Raw genomic sequence first — 15,675 nt, 5'->3', positions numbered from 1 at the left:
TTAAATGACACCTTAATTAAGGTGTTTAAAAGAAAAATGCCCCTGAGTTTCTCCTGCTTGCATTTGAAGTGAAAACCCAGCTCCTCATGGAGTGGCCGCCTCCCGCCGCAGCTCTTTCTGTCTCCACTTCATCCATGGGGCTTTCTCCAGTTTCTCACCCCACCCTCTTTCCCTTGAGTGCTCCAGCAGGTGCTGTTCCCTCTGCCTGGCATGCTTTCTTGCTTCTCCACTTCCTTGGGGTAACTCAGAGTCTTCTTCAACTCTCTACCTCAAGTCACGTCTCGCAGGAAGCCTCTCTGGCTCTGCCCACTGCACTCCTAGCTCCCTGCCCTTCTTCTTGGGGACACTCATCACTCCTGAAACTATTGACTCTTCTCCTAAGTACAGCTTCTGGCTCATAGTGGGTGCTCAATAAATATTTCATAAAATAATGTCTGAATAATCATCTGAATAGTTCTGAGAAGCCCATGATAAACAAACCTGTTTAACTTTGTGTAAACCAGTGTTTCTGAGGCATGTTTTCACAAAGAACCCCCACCTTTTTTTTTTTTAAATGGAGTCTCACTCTGTCACCCCAGGCTGGAGTGCAGTGGCGCGATCTTGGCTCACTGCAACCTCTGCCTCCTGGGAAGAACCCCTTTTTATACACATATACTTGATAGTATGTGCAACACAATATTTAGAAAAACAGTTTAGTAAGTTACTGTCTAAAGTTTTTTTCTAGTTTTTTTTCCTGCTACAAACAATGCTGCAGTAAACACCCTTATGCATAAACCCTTAGAAGCCAGTGCTTTCATTGGATAGATTCCCAGGAGTGTTTATTGCTATGTTAAATGGTATGTGTACATTTTATTCTAATAGATGTTACCAGATTGTAGACAGTAGATTTTAAGTAAGTTGATTTTTAAAAAAAATAAAAAGCAGAATCGCATAGAGCTGCTAAAATTCTCATTTCCTTATTCCTTTCCAGAGAATCTCCTTCATTATCTTTGATACAAACCTAAGCAAAATCCATTTCTTTATTTCAACAGATAACCTATGATGAAGAATTTCAGGAATTTATTTGCCACAGAGAGATAGCAATTCACGGACAAACACTGTTCCTAGCATTTGCTGGGTGCCTAAGTCAAGGATTATTTTTAATTATTGGCAAAAAGGAACTCTTCCAACTGCCTAAATGAAGGAGGTGGGAGCATCAGGTATCATAAGAATGTCAAGAATGGAAGGACCCAATGACAGGACATATAATAGGTTTCAGGAGAACTGGAAAAAAAAAAGAAATTGAAGTTCCCTCCTCTCTTCCCTCTTTCTCTTCCTCCTCCTCTTCCTTTCTCTCTCCCTTCTCTCTCCCTGTCCTTCCCTCTCTCCCTCCTCTTCCCCTCTTTCTCCCTCTTCTTCCCTCTGTCCATCTCTTTCTTCCTCTCTCTCTCGTTCCTCCTCTTTCTCTTTTTTCTCTCTCCTTTTCTCTCCCTCTCTCTCCCTCCTTCTCCTTCTTCCCTATCTTCTCTCTTTCTCTTCTTCTCTCTCCTTCTCTCTCCCTATCCAGCAGCCTTAACACCTATGCCCAGATGACCCTCCCCCTTCACCCCTCATCTCAGTGTCATGATTCCAAATTCCCAGAGATATGCACTGTCCCTGAATGGACTTGTTCATCCTTGCCCATGTGGCCATGACTGGCAGGTCGGGGCCATATGTTTCTTCTTCAAACTGTGGCAGTGACATTTCTGTAAAGGGGAAGAGTAAGTAGGAAGAAAGGAAATGATAGGCACCCCAAACACTTGAGTAAGTGCCCCTTAAATCACAAAGTAACCCAAGTAACCTGGCATTTTGTGCATATATCCTCTTATTCCTGTTTTGCTGGAGGCAGTGGACTAGGATGGCATGCTGCTGGCCAAACCACACCATTGGAGGGAGAAAGGAAAGCTGGTGGGGATGGCACCTGCATGTCAGCCACTCTTCACTGTTCTCCTTCCACTGTGGGCATCCAGGACCTGAGCCTGGCTGGTTGGGCAGAAGCTGGGCCTGGATGAGCCTGACTTCCACAGGCGAGGGCAGAGGAAAGGGACTGAAGCTGGCTGGTGAGCCACCACCTTCAGTCTGATTCTGCAGAGGAACCAGGAAACTCCTGCCCAAGAGGTGCACTGAGCTCAGAACTGGGAGCATTGAGCCAGGCATGAGGGCCCAATCCTCTGCAGCCCCAGAACCTTGTCTCCAAAATTCAACTGGCTTCTTGGAAAAAGGATGGCAAATTTGTACAAATGGATGCTTATGAGGATTGTGTGGATTTTCATCTCATCTCAAGGTGTCATCTCTTCCAGAGACCTGTCTTTCCTAACCAGTACCCTGCACCTGATTCCCATCAAAGCTGGAGGAAAGCCTCTCCTCTGTGCTCCCAAGCCCCTATACATCCCCAGTCACATCCCCACTCATCCTGGTTGTCCCATTTCCGTGGCCGTCTCCTTGGCCTGACTGTGTACCTGGTGAGGGCAGGGGCTGTGTTGGAACCAGCTCAGTGTCTCACAGTATGCAGACCAAATACCCCATGGAATGGCTTCTGGATAGTCTGGTGAAGGCCTGGCATCCACTCCCCCTTCCTAACAACACCCTGAGTTCCTTTTAACAGCTTTTCTTCCTCATCTGGTGGAGCATTGCTGCATGCTCATTCCCAGATTTTAAATCTGAAGTACAGCAACAGACTGAAAAAGACTGGAGTTTGTTCTAGTGGCTGTGTTCTAACCAGAACCCAGTATGAGGTCACACTTGTTTTTCTTATTTCCCTCCCAAAAATGTTGTTTAGTGCTTGATAATCCATCTAATAAATTTTCTTATTTCTTAAGTTCTCTAGAATCTGTTTCTGTTCCTTGCATCTTAAATAGAAAGAAGGGTAGGGGGATGAAGGAAGAAAGGAAGTGAGGGAGGGAGGGAGGAAAGGAGGGAAAGTAACTCAAACCCTGAGTGAGTGAATGGGTGAAATAAGACCACAGCCTGGCTGGAAAGCCTGCCATCAGCAGGCCAGAAGTGGACAATGGTGATGGTTGTTGTGATGAGCAATACTGTCTTTCTGGAACAGCCAGACCAAGCCCAGACATTCACATCTATGTCAACACCGTGCCAGCCATGGAGATTATTTCAGAAAATTCTCCCCAGCCTTCACAAATGTTATCAGGCCCATGTTGTCCTCTGCCATCTAAGTTATGACTAATGGACATCTACTGAGCTCCTGCTAATAGAGACAGGAAGGCCAAGGCCCTGGGCCTCAGATTGCCCCAGACTGCCAGGGTCAGAGCGCAGGGAAGTGGCCAGGGCAACTGAGCTATAAAGATATCTGGGCTCAGGTTCCCAACATGCAGAGAGCATAAGACTCACCTACAGAGCTTGGTAAAGATGCCATCTGCTGGGCCCATCCAGACTGTGATTCAGTAACCTGGAGTAGGCCCAGGAATCTGGGCTTTAACAACGCCCCAGGACTCTGAGGCAAATGGTCTCTCTTTAGGAAACACTGAGAATTGAGAGAAGGAAGAAATGCAGGTAGGCATGCCCTGGCGGCAGCAGACAGCTTGGCCTCTGATGAACCTCTGCAGAGCTCCTAGGGGATGGAGCGCATCTGCCCTTCACCCCCTCCCAAGATAATTCCTCCCAAAATATCTTCAAATTGTGCTGCAGTCACTCTAGTGTCGAAAGCATTCAATAGCTTCTCATCATCTCGAGAAAAACACCTGGCTTCCCAGTCGACCTTAGAGCCTCTGAATCTCATCACTTCCTTTTGCTCTTGTCTGTTCTCTAGTTGTTTATCCATGAACCCTCTCCCCTGAACATCTTGAGATCTTCTCTGTTGCTGTAATAAATCACTGGCTTCCCACCTCACAATCTTTGCCCATACCATTTCTCTGATCTGGAATGCACTCCCCTCTCCTCCTATCCCCTCTTAGTACTATTCAGTCTTTGGGACCCCCTCGAGCCCCGTGTCTTCCAGAAATCTCCCCCTCCTAACTCTGGTCCCCCTCCTCTGACCTCACGGCTCATGTTGGTGTCACTCTGTATTAGACAACTGAGGCTGATATGGGAGTTCTCTGCCTCTGAATCAGGGTATGTCAGAGAGTCCATGGGGAGAAATCCATTTACACTGCCTGATCTGGAAAGATTGGAATGAAATGGGGTGCAGGCAGATTTCCAGAGCAAGCCTGAGTTGGACTCTCAGGTCTCCAGACCACTGCATCAATTCTCAGTAGCACACCAGGCATCTTGACCCAACCCTGAGCTCTAAGTTAACCAACTGTGTTCTTGCTTCATCACCCCAGTCCTCCCTGAGCCCCTTTCTGTGCTTCTCCTGCCCTCAGGTACACTGTGGTCGCCCAGGTATCCAGAGGCCCAAACAAAATGGTTTTCTTAGTTCCTCAGGTGGACCCTAGACTGAGAAATAACCAACTGAAAGGTGTGAATTCAGCGAAGATCACACCCTATCCCACACCTCCAAGGAGGCAACCCAAATAATGACTCCACAGTGTGGCAATAACAGAAAAGAGTGTGGGCTTTGGAATCACAAAGAACTGGGTTAGAATTAAGATTTTTTGATTTGGAACTATGTATGCGGCCTTCAGCCAATAACTTACTCTCTCTAAATTTCATTATTTGCATCTGTAAGAGTGATAAGAACACCTATCCCATGCTGTGGTTCAAGGATTAAATTAGATAATATATGCAACATATTTGCTACATGGCGACCACGCAAACAGTGGCTGGGATCATCCTCGTCATGGTCTTCATCAGGCTTTATGAAAAAAAATTTCTGAATCTTTCTTTTATGCTCATCACAATCTATCCCAGTGCTCCTGTGTCTTGCCTGGGGCCCCTCCACATCCACTATTTGGTCTGCCAAGGAAAATAAAGGCAAGTACTTTGGCAAGGGCCCTGGGAGCCTATGTGCAGATAGAATTCTTTTAAGATGGGCAGGATTTTTAACATGCTACTCCCTTGAGTCAGTTAGCCTTTGCTGTGTAATGAACCACTCCAAAATTAAGTGATCTAAAATCAGAACCATTTATTATTTCCCATGAGTCTAACAGCTGGTACCTCTGGGCCAAGATCAGCTGATCTTGCCTGGGCTAACTTACATGTACAGTGGTGACCAGTGGTTGTCTGAGATAATGTGGGTGGCTGAGCCACATGTCTATCACCCATCAGAGCAGCCAAATGTGTTCACCTGGAAGCAGGTAGTAGTGTCCCAAGTGTCTGAGAACAGAAGCTTCAAGGCCTCTGGAGGTTATGCCCAGAAACGATACAACTAATTGCTTCCACCACAAATTCTACTGGTCAAAGCAAGTCATGAGGCCAGCCCAAATTCAAGGGGTGGGAAAATATACCCCATCTCTTGATGAAAGGAGCTGCAAAGCATTGTGATTTATGGCCACTTCTGTAATCTACGCAGGCCTGGAGCATTTCTCTGCATCCCTTATGATTCTCAATTGCACACTGAAGTGAAAATATCTGTTTTAAAATAAAGATGGATGGACAGTTGGAAGGAAGGACAGAAGGATAGTTATATGTGCAATGCTCTATATGAATGAGTGAGTGTGTAGACAGGTGAATGGGTAGGCGGTGGGACAATTTCTCTGGAGGTGTATTATGTGGGTAGATAGAAGGAGGTTGTTGTGATAGAAGGTGGATTTGTGGCTGGGTAGGAAGGCGATCTTCACACCCCACTCTCATCCCTATAGCCCTGGAGCATGGTGGCACAAGAACAACACAGCTGTGCCTGTCATTGGATTAGCCCTGGCCATCTCCTGGCAGGCAAAACCCTCCCCTCCCCACCCACTGCACCCCCACGGTATGCTCCATTCCTGCTGTGCTGGCTGGCTTGCCACAGAAGCTCACTTATATAACTTTGTTTCCATAACCACATTTCTCTCCTCTTCTCTTTTCCCTTGTAGTGACACTCCTGTGCTTAAACCTTTTCAGTGGCTCCCTATTTTCTACAGGATGGAACCCAAGTAGCTTGATAACACCTGTAAGGCTCTCCATGGCCTGGCCCCGCCTGTCTCCCCAATATTTTCTCCCAGTGTATTGGACCATCTCATCCCTCCTGCCCCCTACTGTTCCCCATTTGCCATGCTGAGCCATATTTGGTTATTCCACTTTCCCTGAAGATGCCAGCTTTCCTATGCCATCAACCACCATCTTAACCATGAAGCATATTTTACAATCCTCTACTTGTTACATTTCTGTCTCCCACTGGACTTTGACTTCCTCAGGATTCTGTCTCACTCATGGCACTGCCCTCAGCATCTAGCCCAGTTCCAGGCACCCAGAAGGTGCCCAGAAGTGTTTACTGAAAGGATTCATAAGCCCACAGCTTTGGCACCTTCCCCTAGTTCTCTCAATGAGTGTCCATTTTAAGCTCATGTTACTGTGTGTCCAGCTCTTGACCAGGTGCTTCAAGGAATACAGAAGGAATTTAAGACAGTCACTAGCCATAAAGCACTGACAGTCTGGGTGAAGGAGTTGAAGCAGGTGTGGACAAGCACTCATGCATGAGAAAAATCCCTGTCCACCCAAGGTAGTATAAGCAGCACCTCTGGGAGAGCCCAGGGCTTTCCAGATTCAGAGTGGAGATCATGGTGGAGTTGGAACACAAGGACCTTGGTGAGTGGAGGATAAAGAGAAGATGGAGAATATTTGGGCCAGGGGATCTACAGGAAGGGATCTAAGACTGGACTGTGAGGGCACAGAAGAGAAAGCCACCAACGCAAGATGGTAATGAAAAGGGAAGTGGGCATAGGGCTGGGAAAAGATGTTGGGGCTGGATAGTGGAGGACCTCCAGGGACAAGGAAGAGAAGGAAACTGACTCCTCAAAACGACCCTGTGAGGATGATGGCTCAGAGACATTACGTGACTGACTGACCCAAGACCACACAACTAGAGAATGGTGGGCCTGGGACTCAACACCAGGCTGACTCTAAAACCCAGCTCTGTTCATTGCACTGGACTCTATCTCTCCAGAGGCACTCGGGCTTCATAAATATTATTATAATGGTACAGGGAATGTGTTCCCTGTTCTTGAATCAATGTGCTCCTGGCCTATTTCTTATCTTTTTGGAAGTACAGACTCTCCACAAGCTGCCTAAACATCGTGTTTATCCTCTGTTGCTTCTGAGGAGACAGGACAGATACTGAGGCCTTGAGGCTAACACTGAAGGGGTGACCTTGGCACACTGCTCGAGGCTGCCCCTCTTAGTCACGGGTCAGCATGAGCCCTGATCTGGATTCACTCACAGGGAGGGCCTTAGAGGACTTGATCCCATGCTTCCTGGAAATCAATGCGTGTTTGACCAGCTGCTCCCCTTTCATCTCTTCATTGTATAATTCTGCCCCAAGAACGTAAAAACATTGCTATGGCAAGATTTGTTCTTTTTAAATCTGACCAGAGCCTCACTAAGGTGCATTAATCTTTAACTGTTTATAGATTTTTCTGTTTAGAATATATGCCCTGTGCTTTCATTTCACTTGGGGATTCAAGTTCTACTCCCATATTGATGATGACTTGGGAGACTTATTTTCTCTCTGGGATTTCCTTCTGCAGGCTCATTTATCAGGTCCAGCAGGCCAGGATCCCATGGATCTCTGCTTCATTCCAGAAACAATAGGTAGTTAAGACCTTGGGCTTTAGGATCAGACAAAGCCAGACACAAACTGAGTCCCCAGCCCTGCCACTCTACCCATGTGTCCTTGAGCAAGTTATAAAACCTCTCTAAACCTCATGCTCTTCTGAAAATGAAGACCCAATAGAGTTTTATCTTACCCAGGATTCTACAATCAGCACAAAACCCATAAATAGTCATAACAATTACTTTTGCAAAGTCTAACTCCATGCAAGAATTCCCATCTCATCTCACCCTCCCATCCCTCACCCTTTCCCATCTCCCCTTTTCTTCCAAGGCTAGCTACCTGCTCTTCCTCTATTCACCTTATAGGACCACCTGCAATTCTCACCATCACCCATTGCTCCTGATTAGCTCAATAAGAGGGTGCAGGGTGAAATACACAAAACTACCATCTTCCTTAAAAGGCAGGAGGTGGGGAAGGCTGTAAATGTGTATAATTCTTATCTTTTTCAAATTTACTACTGGCCAAAAATACATTTTAAGAGTTAAACCAAAGTGAAAACACCAAATTGAATAAATTTTCTGATAAGTCTTAAGCCCTCAAGGCCCAAGTACACCAAGTACTTGAGAAAAACTGCTCAAGGTAAGAGATTAAAAAAAAAAATCCTCCCCCACACCTCACCACTGGCTCAATGGCCCTATGGAAAGCAAAACAAGCACCCATGTGGATGAATAATCTGCTTACACTTCTCTTCTGTCTAAAACTTACTTGGCAATGGCTGCTCCTAGTTGCCAAGCTTCTCAGATAGCCTGCTCTACCTCCCACTTCAGTCCTTTTATGGGCATGTCATGGGAGAGAGAGGCTGACTGGCCACCAGTAGGCAGATAAATTATATTGACCCTTACCCCAACTTTCAGTGACTCTAATATAACCAAATTGTCATTGACATCTCACTTGAAAATTCCTTTAGTAATTGCTTCTGACTAAAAAACATTCTTAGATCACTGTCATGGCATCATAAGGGACAGAATCATGACATTCTCAGTCGTTTCATCTACCATGTCTCTCATAGGTTGAAATGGCCACTTAAAGACTAAAACCAGACTGAAATTCAAAGGCTGACTGTTTCTGATTTCCTATCAGCTATGCCACTAACTGAGATGCTGTTTCTCAGCTGATCCAAGCCCTGAGCAACCCTCCTGTTAGGCATCCAGAACTCCACCAAAGTCCCCCTAGTCCCAATATCTGGGTTGATGGGCCTCTGAGACGCATAAGGTCTTCACCCCCAAGATAGGGCTGTCAGGACACAAGGCAAGTTCTCCCTGGCACAACCTTGGAACTCATGTGTGGGCTTCTACCAGCCGATGGGTAACCCCTATCCCCAGTCCACATCTATGCTTGCCCCACTGAAACCACAGTATTCCACAGGACCCATGCTCCCTCCTCTAGGAGGCACTTCCCTTGCAAATGGATTGATGTCTACAGGGCTGCAGGACTGGAGAGTCGAGACTGAGGTATATTTGCAGAAGGATGTTAGTCTGGGCGAGTAGGCTGGGATAGAAAAAATAGAAGGTGTTCTGTTTTTCACAAAATTGCCACAATTAACAGCAGTTGCCTCATTGAGTGCCCGGATCTGCCCACTGAACCATGTTGTCATCACTGTGGGCAGGATCCTTGCCAAGTTCCACCTGCTAAACCACCCTTTCCAAGGTGCCCTAGCCATCTAGTGGCAACACAGAAGAGTCTGCCACATGAGCCTGTGGTTGAATAGCAGGAAGGCATGTATGTGAAAGATGACCCTCCTTCCCTAAAACTGGACCCTGACATGACTTAGTGGGGAGCCTACCAAGATGGTGGATAGATATAGCTGCTTACAGGGCCACCTCCCATCTTCCCAGATCCTTGGAAACCCAGCTGTACTCAGAGCCTGGTACATATGGCATTTCTGGTAGCATGTTACACTGAGCAGCCATTCACATGACATACATCCAGGAATAAGAACTGCAAGTAGAATTTATAAATACAATTTAATAAAACAAACCCAGAAGTCATATTTGTGTTGAGTAGTTGCATCCCACTCTGATAATTATTCACATGTACAGAGCGGATTAATCGAGGCTTTTATAATGCTGGCTACATAAGAAAATGACTACTCACTTCTTGGTATCAAAACCCTCCCCCAATGCAAATGCAAATTACCCCAAGATACCCTTTTTCACTTGCAAAAATCCAAGAGTTTGAAAACATCATCTGATGGGAAGGCTGTGAGGAAACAGATGTGTTCATACATTGCTGGTGGAAAGGCAAAATAATACAATCCTATGGAAGGAAATTCAGCAATATCTAGCAAAAGTGCGTTAGGTATTTGCCCTTAGACACAGCAATTCCATTTCCAGGAATCTATTACAAAAATACACTGGCAAAAATATAAAAAGATTTAACCCACTCACTGCAGCACTGTTTTTTACAGGAAAAGACTGGAAACTACCTATGTATCCATGAGTACGATACTGGTTCCAGAACCTATAGTACATCCACATAAGGGAGCGCCATGCAGCTGTAAAAGAGGAGGAAGAGGCTGGGCGCAGTGGCTCACGCCTATAATCCCAGCACTTTGGGAGGCCGAGGCGGGCGGATCACGAGGTCAGGAGATCGAGACCATCCTGGCTAACACGGTGAAACCCCGTCTCTACTAAAAATACAAAAAAATTAGCCGGGCGTGGTGGCGGGCATCTGTGGTCCCAGCTACTCGGGAGGCTGAGGCAGGAGAATGGCATGAACCTGGGAGGCAGAGCTATCAGTGAGCCAAGATCGCACCACTGCACTCCAGCCTGGGCAACAGAGCGAGACTCCGTCTCAAAAAAAAAGAGAGGAGGAAGCTCTCTGTATATTACCGTGGAGTAATCTCCAGGATGTTTTACTAAGTTAAATAAAAGTATATGTTATGCTACCATTTATCCAAAAAAGCAGAGCTGTATACATATATTTAAATTTATATCTTATAATAAAAGAATAAACCATAAAATAAAAGAGATAACCAATGGTATTGCATAAAACTTTTTTGGATCCCAATTCAAACAAATACACTGAAAAAAAGATGAGGTAATTGAATACCTGCTGAATACTTGATGACATTAGAAATTAACATTTTTTTCTAGTCATGATGATGTTGTGGTTATATTTCCAAAAAGTGACTCCTTCTTAGAAGCAGTCATCCAAAGAAGTTGCATTGTCCATGCACTGCCATGCAATTATATGTTTTCAGCAAGATAATCTCAGAGGGACCCACAAAAGTGTGCCTTGAGAAGGAACTACCTTTGAATACCCACCAACCCAGACAGACAGAAGCAGATTATTACAGTAGAAGTAAGAACTTCCCAGTCCAATATCACTACCCCCTTTCCTTGTTTAGTACAGGAGAAATAAAAAATAAAAATTTAAATTTAAAAAGCCCAGCTCTCTGGGTAACATAAGAGAAACAAAATGCAGAAAAATAATTTCCTATAGCTTTCTAACCCAAAGCCATAAATTGGGACAGAAACAATGTTGAGATCACATTAAGGTCTTGCTTATTATATTGACTGACATTTTTATTACTGGAATGAGATTTTTTTGTTCCTTGATATGGTAGGCAGAATAATGGCTCTCCCAAAGTGTCCATATCTTAATCTCAAATAGGCTGGCTACCTTTTTAATGGCAAAAGGGACTCTGGAGATGTGATTAAAGATCTAAGATGGAGAGGTTATCCTGGATTATGTGGGTGGGCATAATGCAATCACATAGGTATCTATACAAAAGGCAAGGGAGTCAGAGAAGAAAAAGTAAGGAAGGAAGCAACAGTCCGAATGAAGCGGCCACAAGCGATGAAATGCAGGCAGCATCTAGAAGCTAGAAAAGGCAAGGAAGAGATATTTTCCTAGAGCCTCCAGAGGGAATTCAATTCTGCCAACACCTTGATTTCAGTCCATGAGACCCGTTTCAGACTTCTGACTTTCAGAACTGTAAAAGTTCTTATTGTTTTAAGCTTTTAAAAAATGAGTTCTTATCTTTGAGAGATACTTTTTGAAATGTCCCCAGATGATATGATATCCAGTATTTGCCTCAAAATAATTTTGAAAATTGGGGAGTAGGTGGTGATATAAATGAAATGAGATTGGCTATGGGTTAATAACTAGTGAAGCTAGGGAATGAATCCATGGTGGCTCAATATACCATTCTCTTTAAGTTTACATATGTTCAAAATTTCCTATAATAAAATAAGAAAGAGAGAGAACAAAAAAAGGAGAGAAAGAAACCCATCTCTTGTACTGTATGTCATAATCTGAGAAACAAATATGTGATTGTATGAAGAGGGTCAGATAGAAAGTAGCTGACCCACTCTGCAGAACCATTTTCTACACAGAAATAAATCCACCAGCCACCCTTGAAAGTGGGTTGAAGATTGTGGGGCCTGTAGACATGGTATTTCATTTGCATGTTTGAATATTCATGAACTCATCAAAGAGGAGTATCCTCAGTAGACCTCAATGCCCCTCAGCCTCTGTGGCCTCTTCACAAGCTCTCTCACTCCCCTACACAAGAAGGCAGCTTTGTTGGGCCACTCTCACCCTTTCAGACATTAACCTCACAGATGGCATGGTGACGGCTCGGAGATTGGAGCAGGGTCATTCTCCATCGCATAACTCCGGAGACATATTTGAACACAGGAAAAAGGAAGATTTTAGAAGTCTCCAAGATAACAATGAGCCCTTGAGAAGAAAAGCAGGGATGTGGTCTGAGAGCCAGGGAAGCCAGATGAGAAATATTTTCTTGTAAGTTGTAGGAGAAGTACCAGGCCACCTTTCCCCTGCTAGGAGTGAATCTCTTGGCGTGGGGCAGACCTGGCAGACAGGGTGGGATGAGACTGCAAGTCACCCCCTACCCCAGGATCTTGAGAGAAATATCTTCTGGGGGCTGGGGACAGAACCTCGGGGTCTGTTTCAGGGCTCTCCTCCAACCCCATTGCTTTCGGGAAGCTCTGCCACCCCAACAACTGGGGACCCTGGCAAGCTACTTGATCTGCAGCGATACAGGCATAGTACTGCCCACCTCACAAGGCAGGCGACTGAGGCATCATTTCATGGACTTATTTTTCTTTTTTCTTTTTCTTTTTTGAGACCGAGTCTCTCTGTGATACCCAGGCTGGAGTGCAATGGCACAATCTCGGCTCACCACAACCTCAGCTTCCTGGGTTCAAGCAATTATCCTGTCTCAGCCTCCCAAGTAGCTGGAACTACAGGTATGTTCCACCATACCTGCCTAATTTTTGTATTTTTAGTAGAGACGGGGTTTCACCATATTGGCCAGGCTGGTCTCAAACTCCTGAACTCAAGTGATCGGCCCACCTCAGCCTCCCAAAGTGCTGGGATTACAGGGGTGAGCCACCATGCCCAGCCCATGGACATATTTTTCTGAGCTCTGGTTTATTCCTATGGAGCTGACTGATCAGCTGAAAAATGAAAAGGCACATTTCCTTTCTATCCTCACAGGGAGGGCCTACAGTGTCCCTGAGCTTCCCTCACTCAGGAGCTCACGCTGGAGATCCTTGGCTCTCTCCTCTCCTCCCCAACACGAAATTGTTCTTTGTGCCTGTCTAACTCACTCTATACACAGGCCAGGGTGGTTTCCCACTGGCCTGGCTCTTCTTTGTGGCCTTGGGAGCAATTTGGGCTTCCAAGAATTGGTTGTAGATCTCTGCTGCTCTTCTTTAAAGCTAGTGAATAACGCAAACCCCATTAGAGGTGCCTGAGTATACTGACATCTCTTTCTCTCAGTCATTTACAAGTCGGCCGTTGCTTTGGCACTCTGGCACTCCATTGCTCACCTATCTCCTTGGTCCCCTGGACTATCCTTCTTCCTCCTCATCTCTCTGATCCTGGCTGTCCTCAAGCTCCAGCTAGAGCCTCACCCCATCCAGGGAGCCCTCACTGATTGCAAGCCCACACAGACACCCTCCTTCTTCTTTACATACTGTGTTCAGTTACTCTTTCTTTGCTTCACATATCCCAAGTAAGATTAACCCAGACAGAAAGGAGCTCCAAAAAATACTTTTTGTTTCTAAATCGAGAACCAAATGGATTAAATCAAGCTAACAGCATGGACTGAGGAAGGATAACTTTGATGGCACCTGGTGCGTCTGAAGAGCGTTTCCCATTTCAACTCATTAGACTGATCTTAAAGCCCCAGAAGAGGGGCACAAACCAGCACCCAGGCTCTCCCTTGCCTTTTCCCTCCCTTCTAGGGCTCCTCTGGCTCAAACAGCAGTGGATCTGGAACAGTACTCAGTGCCACGCCCTGTAGATTCCTCATCCTTTGCTTCTCAGCACCCTGAGAGGTAGTCAGAGTGTCCCCATTTCACAGATGTGGTGACTAAGCCACAAAGAGATCAAGTATCTTACCCCAAATCACTCTGGTAGACAGTGACCCAGCCAGCAGCAGAACAGGCATTCTGCCTCTAAAGCTTGCACATGCAGCCTACCCCTAGCTGCAAGAAATAGCACAGCCACCAGGGGCTGTGCCTGGGAGGAGACCCAGAAGGGCAGGAACATACGGACCCATTTGGAAGACTAGACAAAGAGGTGGACAGACAGAAACTGAGTGAAACCAGCTGAATTAAGTGCTATATGTTCAGCTGACCAGGTCAGAAAAGTGAGGTCAGGTGAGCAGGAGTTATCCAAAGTGGTCAGAAGAGGGAGGAGTGGCAAGCTTGTGGTTCTTTGGGATGGACAAGAAGGACTGGAGAGGTGGGCAGGCCTCTGCCTCGAGCACGAAAGGGGCATTCCAAGCATGGCAGGGAGTCAGAACAGACTGGCCTCTGCTGTGTGCCAGGCACTGTGCTGAGCATTTGGCATAAACCATCTCAGGAGATTGAGCATAAAGGGAGAAGTTTGGGGAGGATGAGAAATCCGGCTAGCTGGGCTGGATGGCATCAGAGAGCAGGGAGAAGAGTTTAGACTAGTTGGAAGTGACCAAGGAATGGCCAGTTCACTGCTTAAGCCTTTGACCAATGCTCCATTCTAGTAAGTCAGGATGACAAGAAAGCCCAAAGCATGGCTGGCCCTGGTGAGATGCCTTACAGAACCTGGGCCAGGCCCCATCCATCCTTGCAGAGGTGTCTTATTGAACCTTCAGGTTGGAAGGTCTGGGATAGGTTGCCCTGAGTGCCCAGCCAAGATGAGCTCTGGGCTGGCTAGGGAGGAACACAGAGCCAGTGCTTGTGTGAACAACTGATGACCTGACCATCCAGAGCCAGACAAAGAAGCAGTGGGAAACAGGGGCCTAGAGCAGTGGCTCTCAACCAGGGCTGGTTTACCTAGCACCCACACCCCAGTGCCTTTGACAATGTCTGGCGACATCTTTGTGTCTGGGTGCCACTGGGATCTAATGGGTAGAGGCCAGGGATGCCACTAAATATCCTACAGTACATAGGACAGCCTCCTGCAACAAAGACTTATGTGGCCTAGAATGTCAGTAGCACAGAGGTTAAGAAACAAATCCTAGTCTAGGGAAAGAGGGTGAGAAGCGCTGAAATCCAAGTCGCTACCTGGGAGGAAGCTGTCTCTACCCCGAGGAAGAGGCTTCTTTTCCTAATTCAGCCTGCACTGTGAGAACACATGTGAGCCCCAGGGAGGCAGCCTGGGGAAGGTGGTGCTAGAGGGGAAGAAAATGTTATCTGCTGTCACTTAGGCTGTGATTTGTGCAAAAAGCAATTTGAAAGAGGTAGTCAAAAAGAGGGTCAAAAAGTCAGCCCATGTGATTATGTCATCTCCTTGGTGGCAAATAGAGTTAAACCACTATGACATACCCACGCAGGTGACAAAGAAGATGTGATCAAAGATTTTCATTGCAGAACTGCTTTTAATAGTGAAAGATCAGAAACAATATAGTTTGTCCATCAGGGGACAAGCTGGATAAGCAATGGAATACTCCGCAAAATAATGGGGATACTTTCTATGTACAGTTATGGAAAAGTCTCCAGAATATATTAAGTGAATAAAGCAAAGTCCAGAACACCGTGGAGTACAGAGCTGCCACT

The sequence above is a fragment of the Pongo pygmaeus genome, chromosome 2 (assembly GCF_028885625.2).
Source record: "Pongo pygmaeus isolate AG05252 chromosome 2, NHGRI_mPonPyg2-v2.0_pri, whole genome shotgun sequence".
Taxonomy (NCBI): Eukaryota; Metazoa; Chordata; class Mammalia; order Primates; family Hominidae; genus Pongo; species Pongo pygmaeus.
The sequence above is the reverse complement of the archived record's forward strand: the minus strand, read 5'-3'. Positions refer to the sequence as shown.